The sequence below is a fragment of the Rhinopithecus roxellana genome, chromosome 1 (genome assembly GCF_007565055.1).
Source record: "Rhinopithecus roxellana isolate Shanxi Qingling chromosome 1, ASM756505v1, whole genome shotgun sequence".
Classification (NCBI taxonomy): Eukaryota; Metazoa; Chordata; class Mammalia; order Primates; family Cercopithecidae; genus Rhinopithecus; species Rhinopithecus roxellana.
This window is the reverse complement of record NC_044549.1, coordinates 56,713,064-56,732,634: the sequence shown is the minus strand read 5'-3', so window position 1 is coordinate 56,732,634 and position 19,571 is coordinate 56,713,064. Positions and strand designations below refer to the sequence as shown.

The following is a 19,571-nucleotide window of genomic DNA, read 5'->3' as shown; positions in this document are numbered from 1 at the left end:
TAAAAAAACAAAACAAAAAACAAAAAGTATGGTATCCAGAATACAAAAAAACCTCCTAAAACTCAGTAACAACAACAACAAAAAAAAAAACAAAAAAAACCCTGCCAGGCACAGTGGTGCACACCTATAGTCCCAGCTATTTGAGAGGATGAGGCAGAAGGATCCTTTGAGTCCAGAAGTTCAAGTCCAGCTTGGGCAACATAGAGAGGCCCTATCTCTAAAAGATAAATTTCTTTAAAAAATAAAAAAGCCAATTTTTTTTTTAAATGGGCAAAAGATTTGAATAAATACTTCACAAAGGAAGATACACAAAGACCATTAAGTACAGGAAAAGGTGCTCAATATCATTAGCATTCAGGTAAATGAAAATAAAAACTACAATGAGTTACCACTATCACCTTCACCCAAATGGCAAAAATTAACAACACACTACAACACACTAAATGTTGCTAAATGTGGAACAACCACAACTCTCATACATTATTGGTGAGAGTGTAAAAATGGTACAACCATTTTGGAAAAGGTGTTACAGTTTCCCATAAAGCTAAACATACATCTATCCTATGACCCAGCAATTCTATTCTCTTCAAGAGAAATGAATGTATATACCCACACAAAAAAACCTGTGCAAAAAAGCTCATAAAAGCTTTACTCATAAAGCAAACACTGGAAACAGCCCAAATATCTATCAACAGGAGAATAAACAAACTGTAGTGTTAATGCAATGAAATACTATATAGCAATAAAAATAAACTACTGATACAGACAACAGCATGTATAAATTAAAACATTACACTGTGTGAAAGAAACCTTACTCAAGAGTGGCCAGGCACGGTGGCTCACACCTGTAATCCCAACACTTTGCGAGGCCAAAGAGGGAGGATCGCTTGAGCCCAGGAGTTTGAGACCAACCTGGGCAACATGGCAAGACCTCTACAAAAAAAAATTTTAATTAGCCAAGTGCAGCAGTGCACTCCTGTAGTCCCAGCTACTTGGGAAGCTGAGGCGGGAAGATCCCTTGAGCCCAGGATGGGTTTGAGGGGGCAGTGAGCTATAATTGCACCACTGCACTCCAGCCTGGGTGATAAAACAAGACCCTCTCCCTTAAAAAAATAAAATAATATATATATGAAATATATGTAATACATGTATATGTAACACATGTATGTATTACATATATATAGTCTTCCTTTTTAACTTAATATATTTTATGTATATAATATATAGGAAAACTATATAATATATAAAATATGTATATATAGGAAGGCTATATATACATAAACACATATATTGTCTTTTTATATTCTAGAGCGTTCTCTTTTTTGAGACAGGGTTTTGCTCTGTTACCCAGGCTAAAGTGCAGTGGCACGATCATGATTCACTGCAGCCTCCATCTCCTGGGCTCAAGCAATCCTCCCACCTCAGCCTCCCTAGTAGCTGGGACTATGGGCACATGTCACCACACCCAGCTAATTTTTTTATTTTTTGTAGAGACCAAGGTTTCACCATGCTGCCCCCCAGGCTGGTCTCAAACTCCTGGACTCAAATGATCCTTCTATCTCAACCTCCCAAAGTGCTGGGATTACAGGCATGAGCCATCACACCCAGCCTCTCTCCACTTCTGACTAGCCATTTTCTCCTTACTCCAGTCTCTGTTACAGTTAATAATTCTAATTTTCTTTTACATAGAGACAGGGTCTCACTACGTTGCCCAGGCTGGTTTTGAACTCTTGAGCTTTTTTTTTTTTAAGACAGTGTCTCACTCTCACCCAGGCAGGAGTGCAGTGGTGTGATCACTGCTCACTGCAGCCTCCAACTCCTATGCTCAAGTGATCCTCCAACCTCAGCCTCCTGAGTTGCTGGAATTTTAGGCATGTCACACCATGCCCAGCTAATTGTTTATTTTTTGGTAGATAAGCGGGCCTTGCTGGGTTGCCCCGGTTGGTTTTGAACTTTTTTTTTTTAATTTTTTTTTTTTTGAGATAGAGTCTCACTGTCTCCCAGGCTGGAGTGCAGTGGCGCGATTTCTGCTCACTGCAAGCTCCGCCTCCCGGGTTCACACCATTCTCCTGCCTCAGCCTCCGGAGTAGCTGGGACTATAGGCGCCCACCACCATGCCCGGCTAATTTTTTGTATTTTTAGTAGAGACGGGGTTTCACCATGTTAGCCAGGATGGTCTCAATCTCCTGACCTCATGATCCGCCCGCCTTGGCCTCCCAAAGTGTTGAGATTACAGGCGTGAGCCACCGCACCTGGCTGGTTTTGAACTTTTTTTAATTTTTTTTTTTGAGACGGAGTCTGGCTCTGTTGCCCAGGCTGGAGTGCAGTGGCCGAATCTCAGCTCACTGCAAGCTCCGCCTCCCGGGTCCATGCCATTCTCCGGCCTCAGCCTACAGAGTAGCTGGGACTACAGGCGCCCACCACCACGCCTGGCTAGTTTTTTGTATTTTTTTTAGCAGAGACGGGGTTTCACTGTGTTAGCCAGGATGGTGTCAATCTCCTGACCTCGTGATCCGCCCATCTCGGCCTCCCAAAGTGCTGGGATTACAGGCTTGAGCCACCGCGCCCGGCCCGGTTTTGAACTTCTAAGTTCAACTGATCCTCCTGCCTCAGCCTCTCAAAGTGCTGGAATTACAGGCATGAGCCATTGCAGCTGGCCAATTAATAAATCTTTATCTAGTCCCAATTCTACCAATGAAAAGTAATACTGTAAACAGTCAAGTTAATATGTTTAAGCGTCCAACTGGTCCTGCCTGGTACACTCTGCTTCATGAAATTACTCAAACTTAATATTGGCTCCCTGGCACCAAGGTCAGCACTTACTTTGGAGACACATGCAAAATGTACAAGATAGCCACATATTGGCTGGGTGCGGTGGCTCACGCCTGTAATCCCAGCACTTTGGGAGGCAGAGGCGGGCGGATTACGAGGTCAGGAGATCAAGACCATCCTGGCAAACACGGTGAAACCCCGTCTCTACTAAAAATACAAAAAGAAATTAGCCAGGCGTGGTGGCAGGCGCCTGTAGTCCCAGCTTCTCGGGAGGCTGAGGCAGGAGAATGGCGTGAACCCAGGAGGTGGCAGAGCCTGCAGTGAGCCAAGATCGCGCCACTGCACTCCAGCCTGGGTGACAGAGCGAGACTCTGTCTCAAAAAAAAAAAAAAAAAAAATTAGCCGGGCATGGTGGCAGGCGCCTGTAGTCCCAACTACTTGGAAGGCTGAGGCAGGAGAATGGCATGAACCCAGGAGGCAGAGCCTGCAGTAAGCCAGTGAGCCGAGATCGCACCACTGCACTCCAGCCTGGGCAACAGAGTGAGACTCTGTCTCAAAGAAAGAAAAAAAAGGCCGGGCGCGGTGGCTCAAGCCTGTAATCCCAGCACTTCGGGAGGCCGAGACGGACGGATCACGAGGTCAGGAGATTGAGACCATCCTGGCTAACACGGTGAAACCCCGTCTCTACTAAAAACTACAAAAAACTAGCCGGGCGACGTGGCGGCGCCTGTAGTCCCAGCTACTCGGGAGGCTGAGACAGGAGAATGGCGTGAACCCGGGAGGCGGAGCTTGCAGTGAGCTGAGATCCGGCCACAGCACTCCAGCCTGGGTGACAGCGAGACTCCGTCTCAAAAAAAAAAAAAAAAAAAAAAAAAAGAAAGAAAGAAAAAAAAAAGATAGCCACATATTTCATAATACATCTTCCCAAATAGAGAAGCAGCTTTTTAATATTCATTATATTTTCTATGCTAATGAACCCACTTTAATTTTTGCTGCACTGTCTTCAGGTAAAGTACCAAAAAAAGTAAACCAAAATAGCCTAGGTATATCTTGTCAAGTATGCTGCATGGCCCTGGTCCATACAACATCTTCTAGTTGAGCGTAAGTCTTTATAAATAAGTTTCAGAATATTCACTAGCTAGGCATCGTGGTACACATGGGAGGCTGAGGCAGCAGGATCACTTGAGCCCAGAAATTCAAGACCAGCATGGGTAACATAGCAAGACTCTCTCTCTCTCACACACACACACACACACAAACACACACATACACACAAACACACACACACACAACTCTAACACACACACACACACACACAAAACCGGAATAGTCATCACCAAACCAATTTTTTGTCCAAATTGCAACTATAAAGTCTCCAAATCAGTCAGGGACCATTAAATTTAAATGTGCAAAAAAAAAATTTTTTTAAGTACTTACGTGATCAAACACATATTGAATACCTACAGAGTAAGACCATGTAGTACATTATTACTAAGAAAACAAAAATAATTCTTGCCTTCAGAGAACTGAAAGTCAGCATAGCCCAAGAAGTTAATGGTGAAACAATGAAATATTACAAACTGAGCTACGTATAATAGGTGAGCTGTGGAAATGACTTTTAATGGGAGAGGGAATTTAAGGGATGAATACTTATCAACTAAAGCACTGCCTGTGGCTCCCAGACATTAAAGCCTAGAACACTTAGCTAGGGCTCTGACACAAGCGACTATACAGTCAGTTCTCATTACTGATGGTAATTATGTTTTATAAGGTCATTGTGTACAATAAGTTACTGAACACTGAGTCACTGCACCTAGACAAAATAAATGTTTAAATTCCTGTAAGCCTCTGGTCATATTTCCTTTTTTTTTTTTATAAACTGTCAACCAGTGGAAGATGATCTAGTCATATTTTCATCAACCAATCAATATATAACCTTCCAGATCTACACACATACAATATAAAACCTTTTAGGTATATTTCTGTTTAAAGACACCTTATTTAATATAAATTACTGATTCATTAACACTGAACTCATAGTCGACAGCATTACAACTCATGCCTGAACAAAACTTACCTAACACATTCCTTGTAAGGTAATCAAAGCCTTCTTGTGCTTAGAAACACCAGGCAGCACTTCAATACAACATTTGGGGGCCATTTTAAGCATCAAAATCACCAACAAGGCCAGGTGCAGTGGCTAATATCTGTAAGCTGTCTCAAAATTTAAAAAATAGGCTTCCGGGCCAGGTGCGGTGGCTCAAGCCTGTAATCCCAGCACTTTGGGAGGCTGAGACGGGCGGATCACGAGGTCAGGAGATTGAGACCATCCTGGCTAACCCTGTCTCTACTAAAAAAAAAAAAAAAATACAAAAAACTAGCTAGGCGGGGTGGCGGGCGCCTATAGTCCCAGCTACTCGGGAGGCTGAGGCAGGAGAATGGCGTGAACCCGGGAGGCGGAGCTTGCAGTGAGCTGAGATCCGGCCACTGCACTCCAGCCTGGGCGACAGAACGAGACTCCGTCTCAAAAAAAACACACACAAAAAAATAGACTTCCGGTGGCCGGCTTCATTGGGAACTATGGCTAAACATCATCCTGATTTGATCTTTTGGCGCAAGCAGTCTGGTGTTGTCATCGGAAGATTGTGTGAAAAATGTGACAGCAAATGTGTGATTTGTGTCCCTGCACTCTGGTGTGCGTATGTGATGAGTGACTACATATCTTACTGGGGCGCTGTGTTATCTATGGGGGCTCTGGGGTATCCAGTGCCTATTATTGTAAGGAGTGCACCATCCAGGAGAAGGATAGAGATGGCTGCCCAAAGATTGTCAATTTAGGGAGCTCTAAGACAGACCTCTTCTATGAACACAAAAAATACAGCTTCAAGAAGAGGTGATTAGTGGGTGGACCTTTCCTCCCCACAATATCAAGCTGCTGCAGCGGCTAGAAAGGATGCCTACTACTACCAGCAGAAAGGGAGCAGAGACCAGAGCATCACTAGGAGTGCCCACTAGTGTACTGGCAGCTTGCCATCCCTCCTCTCCCTTCACCTAGACATGTGGTAGGGATGGAAAACGATTCTTCACAGAGCACTCTGGCACACTGTATTGGAGAAAACCTGATAGATTAGTTAGGCCAGGCACAGTGGCTCACGCCTGTAATCCCAGCACTTTGGGAGGCCGAAGCGGGTGGATCACGAGGTCAGGAGATCAAGACCATCCTGGCTAACACGGTGAAACCCCATCTCTATTAAAAAAAAATACAAAAAAAATTAGCTGAGCATGGCGGCGGGCGCCTGTAGTTCCAGTTACTTGGGAGGCTGAGGCAGGAGAATGGTGTGAACCCAGGAGGCGGAGCTTGCAGTGAGCCAAGATTGCACCACTGCACTCTGGCCTGGGTGACAGAGTGAGACTCTGTCTCAAAAAAAAAAAAAAAAAAAAATTGATAGATTAGTTAATGGTTTTTCTTGAATTTGAGAAGCAAAGATCTGTTCTCCATACTGATATGTTCTCCCTCAACCAAGATCTTCCAAGAAGTAATATTTTTGTCTTCTGCTTGAGGAGTTGACTGTGAAGCTACACCCAGTGAAAAACATGTTCTTGCAGCAGCTCCGGTGGCAGCTGTCCTTGAAGAACCTTTGGTGTGTGGTGGGAAGCTATCAGAACAAGAAATGTAGCCATTTACTCTTTTAACACTTGCGCTACTGTCATGTTATTTTCCTTCTGAGAAACTGGAAATCCTTTCTGTTGCTATTACATTAATAAAGTTGGTGTTTATTTTCTGGTAAGATAAACAAAAATGAAAATAACCATTAAAAATCACCAACAAAAAGCAAATCAGGCCAGGTGCAGTGGCTCACGAATGTAATCCCAGCACTTTGGGAGGCCGAGATGGGCGGATCACTTGAGGCCAGGAGCTCGAGACCAGCCTGGACAACATGGTGAAACCTCATCTCTACTAAAAGTACAAAAATTAGCCAGGCATGGTGGTGCATGTCTGTAATCCCAACCACTCGCAAGGCTAAGGCAGGAAAATTACTTGAACCTGGTAGGCAGAGGTTGCAGTGAGCCAAGATAGCACCACTGTAGTCCAGCCTGGGTGCCAGGGCAAGACTCAGTCTCAGAAAAAAAAGCAAATAAATGCAAAAAAACCCGTAGTACTAAATAGACCAAGAAAAGGACACTTATTTACAGTATGATAATTGAAAAGAAGACAGCAGCATGTTGCCTTGTCTAACCTCAGCTGGGAACACACAACTCAAAATTTTTGTCACTCTATGCATATCTATAAATGATAGCAAAAGCACCAAAAGTATTGATTTTGGGGTTACAAGTAAATTTTAGCAGGTTTGCAAACTTGAAAATACAAACTCCGTGAATAATGAGGATCAACTGTAAAATTATGATTCCATTTATGTGAAACTTCTAAGAGTCGCAAATTTAATCTATAGTGATAGAAAGATCAGCACCTGCCTGTGTCCAAGGAAGCAGGCTGGGGTTGACTGGAAAGGGAAGTAAGAGTACCTTCTACTACTAACTGACATCTTTTCACCGGGCCAGGCACAGTGGCTCATGCCTGTAACTCCAGCACTTGGGGAGGCCAAGGTGGGTGGATCACTTGAGGTCAGGAGTTCAAGACAAGCCTGATCAACATGGCAAAACCCCATCTCTACTAAAAAAATACAAAAATCAGTCCATTGTGGTGGCACATACCTGTAATTCCTGCTACTCTGGAGGCTGAGGCATAAAAATCACTTGAACCCAGGAGGCGGAGGTTGCAGTGAGCCAAGATGGCACCACTACACCCCAGCCAGGGCGACAGAGCAAGACTCTGTCTCCAAAAAAAGAAATCTTTTCAATGAAGTGAAATAGACATCTGTTGGGCCAGGCGCAGTGGTTCACACCTGTAATCCCAACATTTTGGGAGGCCGAGGTGGGTGGATTGCCTGAGGTCAGTTCGAAACCATCCTGGACAACATGGTGAAACCCCATCTCTACTAAAAATACAAAAAATTAGCTGCGTATGGTGGCACGTGCCTGTAGTCTCATGCTACTTGGGAGGCAGCAGAATTACTTGAATCTGGAAGGTAGAGATTGCGGTGAGCTGAGATCCAGCCACTGCACTCCAGCCTGGCAACAGAGCGAGACTCCATCTCAAAAAAAAAAAAAAAAAAATGCCGAGCTTGGTGGCTCAAGCCTGTTATCCCAGCACTTTGGGAGGCCAAGGTGGGTGGATCACGAGGTCAGGAGATTGAAACCATCCTGGCTAATACAGTGAAACCCACTCTCTACTAAAAATACAAAAACTTAGCCAGGCGTGGTAGCACATGCCTGTAGTCCCAGCTACTCGGGAGGCTGAAGCAGGAGAATCACTTGAACCCGGGAGGTGGAGGTTGCAGTGAGCGGAGATCGTGCCACTGCACTTGAGCCTGGGCAACAGAGCGAGACTCCATCTGCGAGACTCCATCTCAAAAAAAAAGAAAGAAAAAAAATTATACCTCAATAAAGTTGGAAATTTCTTTAAAAACAATGATAAAGCATAAAGGTCAAAGATTAGAGATCAGCTGGCCATTTCTGGTGTGCAGGGGATTTTCTTTAACAGTGAAATGACTTTTTTTTTTAAGACAGGGTCTCTCGGCTGGGCATGGTGGCTCACGCCTGTAATCCCAGGACTTTGGAAGGCCAAGGCGGGTGGATCACAAGGTCAGGAGATCAAGACCATCCTGGCCAACATGGTGATACCCCATCTGTACTAAAAATACAAAAATTAGCCGAGCGTGGTGGTACATGCCCGTAAATCCCAGCTACTCGGGAGGCTGAGGCAGGAGAATCGCTTAAACCCGGGAGGCGGAGGCTGCAGTGAGCCGAGATCGCGCCACTGCACTCCAGCCTGAGCAACAAGAGTGAGATTCTGTCTCAAAAAAAAAAAAAAAAAAAAAAAAGACAGGGTCTCAGCAAGGTGTGGTGGCTCATGCCTGTAATCCCGGTGCTTTGGGAGGCCAAGGCAGGTAGATGGCTTGAGGTCAGGAGGTCAAGACTAGCCTGGTCAACATGGTGAAACCTCATCTCTACTAAAAATACAAAAAATTAGCTGGGCATGGCGATAGGTGCCTGTAATCCCGGCTGCTCAGGAGGCTGAGGCAGGAAAATCACTCAAACCTGGGAGGCAGAGGTTGTAGTGAGGAGAGATCACGCCTCTGCTCTCCAGCCTAGGTGACAAAGCGAGACTTCGTCTCAAGAAAAAAAAAGATAGGGTCCTACTCCATCACCCAGGCTGGAGCACAATGGCCCAACCATAGCTCACTGCAGCTTCAAACTCCCAGACTCAAGCGATCCTCTCATCTTAAGACTTCTCAGTAGCTGGGGTTACGGCCATGCACCACCATGCCCGGCTAATTTTTTTATTTTTTGTATCGATGGGGTCTCGCTATGTTTCCAGAGCTGGTCTCGAACCCCTGGGCTCAAGTGATCCTACTGCCTCAGCCTCCCAAAGTGCAAAGATTACAGGGATGAGCCACCATGTCCAGCCAATACGTTTTTAATTAACAGCTTTATTATTGTTCACACAACATACAATTCACCCATTAAGGTGTACAATTCAATGATTTTAAGTATAAAATATTCAGAGATAGGAGCAACCATCACTGCAATTTTAGAATGTTTTAATCATCTCAAAAAGAAATCCCATACCCTTAAGCTATCATTTTCTCTATCCCCCACAACCACCTCCAAGCCCTAAGCAATCACTAAGCTACTTTCTGTTTCTATAGAATCGCCTATTCTGGATATTTCACATAAATGAAATCATATAAATGTGAACTTCTGTATCTGACTTCTTTCACTTAACATGCTTTCAAGATTCATCCATGTTGCAACATGTATCAGCACTTTGCTCCTTTTTATTGCAGAATAATGTTCCCTTGTATGTATATACCACATTTTATCTGTCAGTTGATGGACACTTGGGTTGCTTCTCCTCTTGGTTATTATGAATAACGCTGCCATAAACATTCGTGTACAAGTTTTTGTGTGAACATTTGTTTTCACTTCTCTTGGGTAGACAGCCAGGAGGGAGATTGCTGGGTCATATGGTAACTCTATGTTTAACCACATAAAGACTGTTTTCCCAAGTGGCCCACTTGACATTCCCACCAACAGTGTATGAGGTCTCTGATTTCTCCATATTTCCATCAACATATGACATCATCTGATTTTTTTATTACAGAGTAAGTTGTTTAATAATTGTTCATTCAATCACAATACACCCAAATTTTTCTTTTCTTTTTAGAGACAGGGTCTTGTTCTGTCATCCAGGCAGGAATGCAGTGGCACAATGATGGCTCACTGCAACTTCAACCCCTGGGCTCAAGCAATTCTCCCACCTCCGCCTCCCAAGTAGCCGGGAATGCCACCATGCTCGTTTAATTTTACTTTTTTTTTTTTTTTTTTTTTGTGGAGACAGGGTCTCACTATGTTGCCCAGGCTGCTCTCAAACTCCTGGGCTCAAGCAATTTGCCTGCTTCAACTTCAAAAGTTCCGGAATTACGGGCATGAGCCATGGCACCTGGCCTACACCTAGATTTTTATGTATTTATAAGGTGCTCTTATTCATTAACATCGAATTTTAGACTTGAAAAGAGTCCAGTCCTAGACCTGCTCCCCTACCCTGCCCTCCTTTTACATAATGAGACAGGAATAAATAAGCTAAACCCACAAATAAAATTTTACAAAAGAGATCAGCAGATTTTCTAGGCACTCAACAAAACAATGTCCCTAACAGAGATCCAGCACTGAAGTGAACACATGTTCTCATGAAAGCTCATTTGTTATATCTTCTAAATAAATGCAACTTCAAACCACAGTAGCACACCTGAGAGTATTTATCATCTTTCATACACACACACACACACACACACACACACACACACACACACACACACACACAGAGTCTTAGGCTTTCCTACCCAGAATCTATTGCTTAAATTCTGCTATAGTAGGAGAAATGAAAACCTATATTTAAAAATCAGTGCAAAAGCACAGATCCACAGCCACAAAGACACAAAATGCCAGATTGCTTCCTTGTTCCAAGTCAGAAATAGAGTGTACTGTGCAGTCGTTCCCCAGCTCTGCCCATCACTGTTCCTTATAGTGTCAGGGCTGCACCAGGAGGAGGTCAGGCAGCAAACACTGCCATTTACAGCAGCCCAAGGAGGCAGTGAGATCAAGACCCAACAAAGAAAAGGGCCTAAGAATGTTTGCATCCAGTGCCATATTCACAGAAATGTTTTCCTAGAAAACTGGCATTTTAACAAGGAAGGGCTCTTTTTAGGCCTTAGTTCTGCCCTTTGAGCAAGTTCTGTCTCTGTTCTGCAGCACTAAGGGACAGGCCTGCCTCTATAAAGCATACTTCAAGGCAAGGCAGGGTGGAGGCAAAAATTCACAGCCACCAAATCCCCATTTCTACTTGCCCACTCCCTTCTATTTCTCTGTTTAGTTACAAAAGGTGTTTCCAACTCAGACAAATCTAGTACATATTTATAAATATCTGGTCCTCATCTACAGGTGCAAAAAGACACAAGAAGTGTAAAACACAGTCCCTGTCAGAAAAGGATTAGGCTCTACCAGAGGAAACAATATATATATATATATATATATATATATATATATATTTTTTTTTTTTTTTTTTTAGACGGAGTTTCCCTCTTGTTGCCCAGGCTGGAGTGCAATGGCACAATCTCGGCTCACTGCAACCTCCGCCTCCCGGGTTCAAGTGATTCTACTGCTTCAATCTCCCAAGTAGCTGGGATTACAGACGCCCACCACCACACCCAGCTAAATTTTTTGTATTTTCAGTAGAGACAGGGTTTCACCATGTTGGCCAGGCTGGTCTCGAACTCCTGGCCTCAGGTGATCCACCCGCCTCCGCCTTGGCTTCCCAAAGTGCTGGGATTACAGGCATGAACCACTGTGCTGGTCTAAAAAATTATTCTTAAAAGAGCAAATACTATTTTGATGTTTGTTTCAGGGCAATAATGCCACTGCAGTTCGAAGAGTATGGAATATATCCCCAGGAGCTGAAATGTTTGGGGGACATTTCATAAAGAGGTAGGTAGAAATGGAGCTGGACTATGGACAAGAGAGAAGCTGAAGGAAAAGGTCATCTCCACAGGCCAAAGGTCACTGGATTCAGCCATGAGAGGATTTGTGTAAAGAAAGAGTACGTATGGAATGTTTAGCAAACCATTTGGTTAGTGGGGATTAGGATAAACCCAGAGGAGGTAGGCTGGAGCCAGCTGGACTATATCGCCTTAAATGCCACATTAGGACATCAGATCTCATCCCATAAGCCTGTAGTAGTTCCTGATTTCAGTGCAGGATCTCCACAGTCTGTGCAGTGTGAAAAAGTCCTGAAATCGGCCAGGCAAGGTGACTCACATCTGTAATCCAGCATTTTGGGAGGCCGAGGTGGAAGGATCACTCCAACCAAGGAGCTAGAGGCCAGCCTCGGCAACAAACAAGACTCCATGTCCATTACCAAAAAAAAATTAAAATTAAGAATTAGCTGAGCACAGTAGTGCCCACCTGTAGTTCTAGCTACTCTGGAGGCTGAGGCAGGAGAATCACCTGAGCCCAGGAGTTCGAGGCTGCAGTGAGCTATGATTGAGCCACTGCACTCCAGCTGGGCAACAGAGTATGACCTGTCTCAAAAAAAAATTAAGTAAATAAAAGTACTAAAGTTTACAGATAAATTATGCAAAGATAAAGAACAGTGGATGGAAAGTCTACTATATTTTTTTTTTTTTTGAGACGGAGTCTAGCTCGTCGCCCAGGCTGGAGTGCAGTGGCACAATCTTGGTTGGCTCACTGCAACCTCCACCTCCCAAGTTCAAGAGATTCTCCTGCCTCAGCCTCCCGAGTAGCTGGGATTACAGGCACGTGCCACCAGGCCCGGCTAATCTTTGTATTTTTAGTAGAGACAATGCTTCACCATGTTGGTCAGGTTGGTCTCGAACTCCTGACCTTGTGATCCACCCACCTCGGCCTCCCACAGTGCTGGGATTACAGGCGTGAGCCACCGCGCCTGGCCTGGAGGGTCTACTATTATAACAATAGTCTGACACATTTGCACTTAAAAATGCCCATCACAAACCAGGCACAGTGCCTCATGCCTGTACTTCAGGTATCTGAGGCAGGAAGATCGTTTGCACCCAGGAATTTGAGACTAGCCTAAGCAACACAGTGAGACCCCCATCTCTACAAAAAATTAAGACAAAGAAAATTAGCCAGGCATGGTGGCACACATGTTTAGTCTTAGCTACTTGGGAAGCTGAGGCAAGAGAATCACTTGAGCCCAGGAGTTGGAGGCTGCAGTGAGCTACAACTGGGCCACTACACTCAAGCCTAGGAGTTTTTTAAGAGACTGTCTCTTAAAACAGGCCAGGCGTGGCCAGGCGTGGTGGCTCACAACTGTAATCCCAGCACTTTGGGAGGCTAAGGTGGGTGGATCACCTGAGGTCAGGAGTTTGAGACCAGCCTGGCCAACACAGCAAAACCCCAGCTCTACCAAAAAAAAATACAAAAATTAGCCAGGCGTGCTGGTGCACGCCTGTAGTCCCAGCTACTCGGGAGGCTGAGGCAGGAGAATCGCTTGAACCCAGGAAGCAGAAGCTGCAGTGAGGCAAGATCATGCCACTGCATTCCAGCCTGGGCGACAGAGTGAGACTCTGTCTCAAAAAAAAAAAAGGCCAGGCGTGGTGGCTCATGCCTGTAATCCCAGCACTTTGGGAGGCCAAGACAGGAGGATCACTTGAGACTAGGAGTTCAAGCCCAGTCTGGGCAACTGAGACCCTGTCTCTACTTAAAATGCAAATGACAGCCAGTGCGGTGGCTCACCCGTGTAATCCCAGGCCAAGGTTGAGGTAGATGAATCACACGTCAGGAGTTCAAGACCAGCCTGGCCAACATGGTGAAACCCCGTCTCAGAAAAAAAAAAAGCAGGGCTTGGGACAATTTTGAAAAGCTCCTAATATTTTAGTATCCCCCTCCTTTCTTTTCAAGAACTGCCCAAGAAACTGGTCTTACCAAGATTAAAACACACTAAAGATTTAAAAAATGGCCCTGAAGGACAATGAAATAAATAAAGACTACTCAACTTCTCCCTTGCCTCACAAGTGTAGTATAAACTCAGTTGAACAGCAACAAGCAGCCAGCCTCCTCTGGGTTCAGCACCTGCTTTCCTAAAGGATCTCCTGACCAAGGAGGTAGTTTCTTTCAAAATTATTTTTACTTATTATTTATTTCCTGAGACTAAGTCTCACTCTGTTGCCCAGGCTGGAGTGCAGTGACGCGATCTCGCCTCACTGTAACCTCCACTTTCCGGGTTCAGGTGATTCTACTGCCTCAGCCAAAGAGCTGGGACTACAGGCATGCACCACCACGCCCAGCTAATTTTTGTATTTTTAGTAGAGACGGGACTTCGCCATGTTGGCCAGGCTAGTCTCGAACTCCTGACCTCAGGTGATCCGCCCGCCTCAGCCTCCCAAAGTGCTGGGATTACAGACATGAGCCACCACATCTGGCCTCTTTCAAAATCATACATTCAGAGGTGACAAGACCTGATAGAAGTGCACAAAGTAGGCTGGGTGCATGGCCAGGCACAGTGGCTCACGCCTGTAAGTAATACCAGCAATTTGGGAGGCCGAGGCGGGCGGATCACGAGGTCAGGAGTTCAAGACCAGTCTGGCCAACATAGTGAAACCCTATCTCTACTGAAAATACAAAAATTAGCTGGGCGTGGTGGCATGTGCCTGTAATCCCAGCTACTCGGGAGGCTGAGGCAGGAGAACTGCTTGAACCAGGGAGTCAGAGGTTGCAGTGAGCCGAGATCGCACCACTGTATCCAGTCTGGCAAAGGAGCGAGACTCCGTCTCAAAAAAAAAAAAGAAAGAAGAAAAGTGCACAAAGTATTGTCGCTTGACTTCTTAGTCACCTCATGCAGGCATGTTGTATGACCACATACAAGAAGACTGTGCAAAGAACCAGAGGCCACAGGTCAAGAGAAATGTGTTTTGTAACAATCAGAACTCTTCCTAGACCAGCACACTCTGCTGAGGATCTCCAACCTGCCCACATTCACAGGAAAGGGGCCTGAAGGTCTGTTTTCACTGAGCAAGATAATTTTACTAATGTTAAAAGTTAATTTGCACCGGGCGCAGTAGCTCACACTTGTAATCCCAGCACTTTGGGAGGCTGAGGCTCACGAGGTCAGGAGTTCGAGACCAGCCTGGCCAACATGGTGAAAACCCGTCTCTATTAAAAATACAAATATTAGCCGGGCATTGGTGGCGCGCGCCTGTGGTCCTAGCTACTCAGGAGGCTGAGGCAGGATAATCGCTTGAACCCAGGAGGCGGAGGTTGTGGTGAGCCGAGACTGCGCCGCTGCACTCCGGCCTGGGCAACAGAGTGAGAGACTGTCGCAAAAAAAAAAAAAAAAAAGTTAATTTGCCAGTTAGATACCATCCACAACAAAAACAAGTTTCATTTATTTTTCCGATTCTAAGACACTCCTACATTTCCTTTGTCTCCTATGGCGAGTATCTCTTTAGGAGAAAAAAAATCAATCAAGTTATCACCATAATATTCACTTTCTCCTAAAGCAAAAAGAGGAAGACATTACCACTCTCCAAAAAGTGGTGGTGAAGAACCAAAGAAATTATGTTCCAAAATAGAACTCGGCCATTACGGACATTTAACCAGGCTCTTTGGTAGGAAACAAACGGTGAGCTTCGAGGTACACGTGAGGTTCCGAACGGGTCTCGGGAAGCAGCAGCCAGGCAGAGGGTCCCCCTTGCCAGAATCACAGGGCCATGACACCTGCCTGCCTGGCTCGCGGGGGCTTTGGCTTGATTCGTCTAGTCTTAGCATCCAGCGTCCTGAAAATCACTCGCAGGAGCGCTATCTAAGAAAGAGGTAAGTCTATTTCTCAGCCAGGAGCAACACAACTCCCAGGAGAGCATCAGGGTGGCACCGGACACACTTCGGCGCTCCGGATCAGCAGAGTCCAGAGCTTCGGTCAGAGAAGCTGGTTTCCCGCTACTAGCCGGCCAGACCTCAGGCACTGGCGCTCTCCGACCTCCACACCGGCTGTTCCCCGGCTTCGGTGCCAGCATCTAGGAGGCTCGGCGGGCGGCCGGTCAGGACGCTCGAGCGATGTTCCAGTGATGCTCCACCGGAGCCCCGACCCCACGCGCGCCCACTCCAACGCCGCGCCCGCCACCGCCCTCCCCGCGGGCGTCAGGCCGGTCAATCGGCCCGGCTCCTGTCACTCACCCGCCCGGCCCGGGTACCGGGCGCCCACGGCTCCCTACGGGAGCTGGGCCCCCCGGGCCTCCAGGTTTCGGCCCGCCCCCTGGCAGGCAGCACAGGTGGCTGAGCCCCGCTACAGCGGCCTCTCACCGGCCGCTTGGTCCAGCTCCCGGCGCTGCCCACTGGGTACGGATCAACAACAAGATGGCGGCTAGCCGAGGGGGCGGGGGCCGGGCGTCATAGTAACCAGGACTCCAAAGAACCCGCCCCCGAGGGGGTGCCCTCCCCAATCAACAGTCTTTTTGCTCGTCGCCAGGGGCACTGCTTCCCGCTAACAGGTCAGCTCACCTGTCAGTCAGAGTCTGCCTCTCAGGGCCTGTGCCGAAAGCGTGGGGCACGTGACTGTGACGGCATGGGTTTGCGCATGCGCTTCGTTCTCGCTGTGACTGGCGGAGCTTTTGCTGGCGACTCTGAGGCCAGAGCGCCCTTGGCCTCTCTGCGTGTCTGGCCCCGGTGTGGTACCGGCGGCGTCTTCTCATACGTTTGCGCACACACAGGGACTCTCAGCGGTGTGCTATTCGTTTTTTTGTCACCCACTCTGGGAGAAGGGGGGTGCAGCCCCCAGTTCACTCTGGAGAGGAAACTGAGGCTCAGGGGAGGCCGAGCCAAGGTCACACCACCTCTAGAAATGGAGGTGCTGGTTCTCGCACCTCCTCCTACTGGTTTCAGAGTGTGAGGAGCCTCTATCCTGGCTTCCCGCGCTTTGTCCCTTAGTAGCCTCGAGGTACAGCAGTCTGTGCTGCCACAGCAGCCTCTGACTCATTGCCCATGCTTTCCTGCCTGAGGTTTAGAGCCTAGCACAAGTCCTGACACACGGCGGGCACTCCCTTTTCTCAGTCCTAGAGCATCTTGTCTTGAGATCCTATGACAGCATCTTTGGCCCTGGACTGTCATGACCGGCCTACCAGGCATATTAATGGTCCCAGGAAGATGGTCACACCTTGCTCCCCATACAGAACACCTAACTCTGGGCTTGGCTTTAGGCTTAGAACACCAGATGAAGTTACGTGGCGTGGGCCCACACCCAAATGCCCCAACTAGCTAACTCTTTTGAGCCTTAGCCTTTCTTTAGCTTTGGTTGCCCCATCTGTAGAATGAAAATAAAAGTGGAGCTTCTCAGAGGAAGATTTCATGAACCCTTAGAGCAGGGGAAGAACTCAGGAAAAATCGGCCTAAAACCACTTCCTGGAACAACCTGCTTCCAGAAGTTGCTGTTTCTGAGGCATGCCTTAAAACACTAACTTTGGTGGAAGCCCCATGAAGGGTTTTTGTTTTGTTTTGTTCCCACAGAAGGCACTCAGCTTCTTCCTGGCCCTAGGATACCATAACTGGTTCAGAAAGGGAGGCCCTCCTAGCCAGGTGCGGTGGCTCATGCCTGCAATCCAGCATTTTGGGAGGCCAAAGCGGGCGGATCACTTGAGGTCCAGGGTTCGAGTCCAGCCTGGCCAAAATGGTGAAACCCCGTCCCTACTAAAAATACAAAAATTAGCCAGACGTGGTGGCAGGTACCTGTAATCCCAGCTACTCAGGAGGCTGAGGCAGGAGAATCACTTGAACCTGGGAGGCAGAGGTTCAGTGAGCTGAGATCACGCCACTACACGCTAGCCTGGGCAACAGAGCAAAATTCTGTCTCAAAAGAAAAAGAAAGAAAGTAAGGTTCTCCAGTGCCCTGAGGGGGATCAGGCCCACAGACTCAACAGAGGAGGAAAGACTGTGATAACTTGGATTTACCACAGTAAGATCCTCTTGGAGAGCTGGCAGAAGCCTGAGACCTGATGTCAGGATGGGCATGGAGAGTGGGCCAACATTGCACCCAGCAAGACCTGCCCACCAGCAGATTGTTGCAGGCCACCTGGCTACATGCAGTAGCTCAGGTCAGCACAGGGAGAGGCGAGAGCAGAGGAACCAGAAGAAACATCGGGAAGAAAAGTCAACAACCCTCAAAAGGGGGATTCTGCTAATCCTCCAGGACCAGCCATGCCACAGGATTCTCAAGTCGGCATCACCCCTCACCCCAGTGCAAAAGCTCCAAATCCTTCCCAAGAAAACCTCCACATACAGTTGGCAAATTGCCCTGAAGTTTGATGGGGCCCTCAAAAAGCAAAAAGCAACAGTGGTATAACTACCATGGATAACAGTTTGGAGGTTCCTCAGAAAACTATAAATACAGTTACCACATGATCCAACAATCCCATTGCTGGGTATGTACCCAAAGGAAAGGAAATCAGTATATTAAAAAGATATCTGCACTTCCGTGTTTGCTGCAGCGCCATTCACAATAGCCAAGATTTGGAAGCAACCTAAGTGTCCATCAACAGATGAATGAATAAAGAAAATATGACCGGGCACGGTGGCTCAAGCCTGTAATCCCAGCACTTTGGGAGGCCGAGACGGGCGGATCACGAGGTCAGGAGATCGAGACCATCCTGGCGAACACGGTGAAACCCCGTGTCTACTAAAAAATACAAAAACTAGCCGGGCGAGGTGGCGGGCACCTGTAGTCCCAGCTACTCAGGAGGCTGAGGCAGGAGAACAGCAGGAACCCGGGAGGCAGAGCTTGCAGTGAGCTGAGATCCGGCCACTGCACTCCAGCCTGGGCGACAGAGCGAGACTCTGTCTCAAAAAAAAAAAAAAAGAAAGAAAATATGGTACATATGGGCCAGGCGTGGTAGTTCACGCCTGTAATCCCAGCACTTTGGGAGGCTGAGGCAGGCGGATCACGAGGTCAGGAGATCGAGACCATCCTGGCTAACATGGTGAAACCCCATCTCTACTAAAAATACAAAAAATTAGCTGGGCTTGGTGGTGAGCACCTGTAGTTCCAGCTACTCAGGAGGCTGAGGCAGGAGAATGGCGTGAACCCAGGAGGCGGAGCTTGCAGTGAGACGAAATCGCGCCACTGCACTCCAGTCTGGGCAACAAAGTGAGACTCCATCTCAAAAAAATAATAATAAAATATGGTACATATGCAGAATGGAGTATTATTCAACCATGAAAAAGGATGAAATTGACTGGTGTGGTGGCTCACGCCTGTAATCCCAGAACTCTGGGAGGCCGAGGCAGCAGGATCACCTGAGGTCAGGAGTTCAAGACCAACCTGGCCAACATGGTAAAACTCCGTCTCTACTAAAAGTAAAAAATAAAAAGCCGGGTGTGGTGGCATGCACCTGGGGTCCCAGCTATTCAGGAGACTGAGGCATGAGAATTGCTTGAACATGAGAGGCGGAGGTTGCAGTGAGCCAAGATCCTGCCACTGTACTCCAGCCTGGGTGACAAAGTAAGACTCCGTCTCAAAAAAAAAAGGAAAAAGATTTAAACAAAACAATTTAATTCATGGAGATAGTGAGTAAAAGGATAGTTACCAGAGTCTGGAAGAGGTGGGGAGGTGGGATGGTTAATGGACACCAGAAAAAAAAGAAAAATGAATGAGACCT

General features: G+C 46.8%; 1 protein-coding gene and 1 pseudogene across 1 annotated transcript in view; one reads left to right on the top strand and one right to left on the bottom strand.

The window, feature by feature from the left end:
- IP6K1 (inositol hexakisphosphate kinase 1) overlaps positions 1 to 16,293 on the bottom strand; it is a 69,048-nt gene extending 52,755 nt beyond the window's left edge. Inside the window, exon 1 of the mRNA XM_010369600.2 lies at positions 16,102 to 16,293. The gene's annotated coding sequence lies outside the window, so the exon portion shown is untranslated. The remainder of the gene's footprint in view (positions 1 to 16,101) is intronic.
- LOC104667252 lies at positions 5,280 to 5,669 on the top strand (annotated as a pseudogene).
- Positions 16,294 to 19,571: the final 3,278 nt, after the last annotated feature.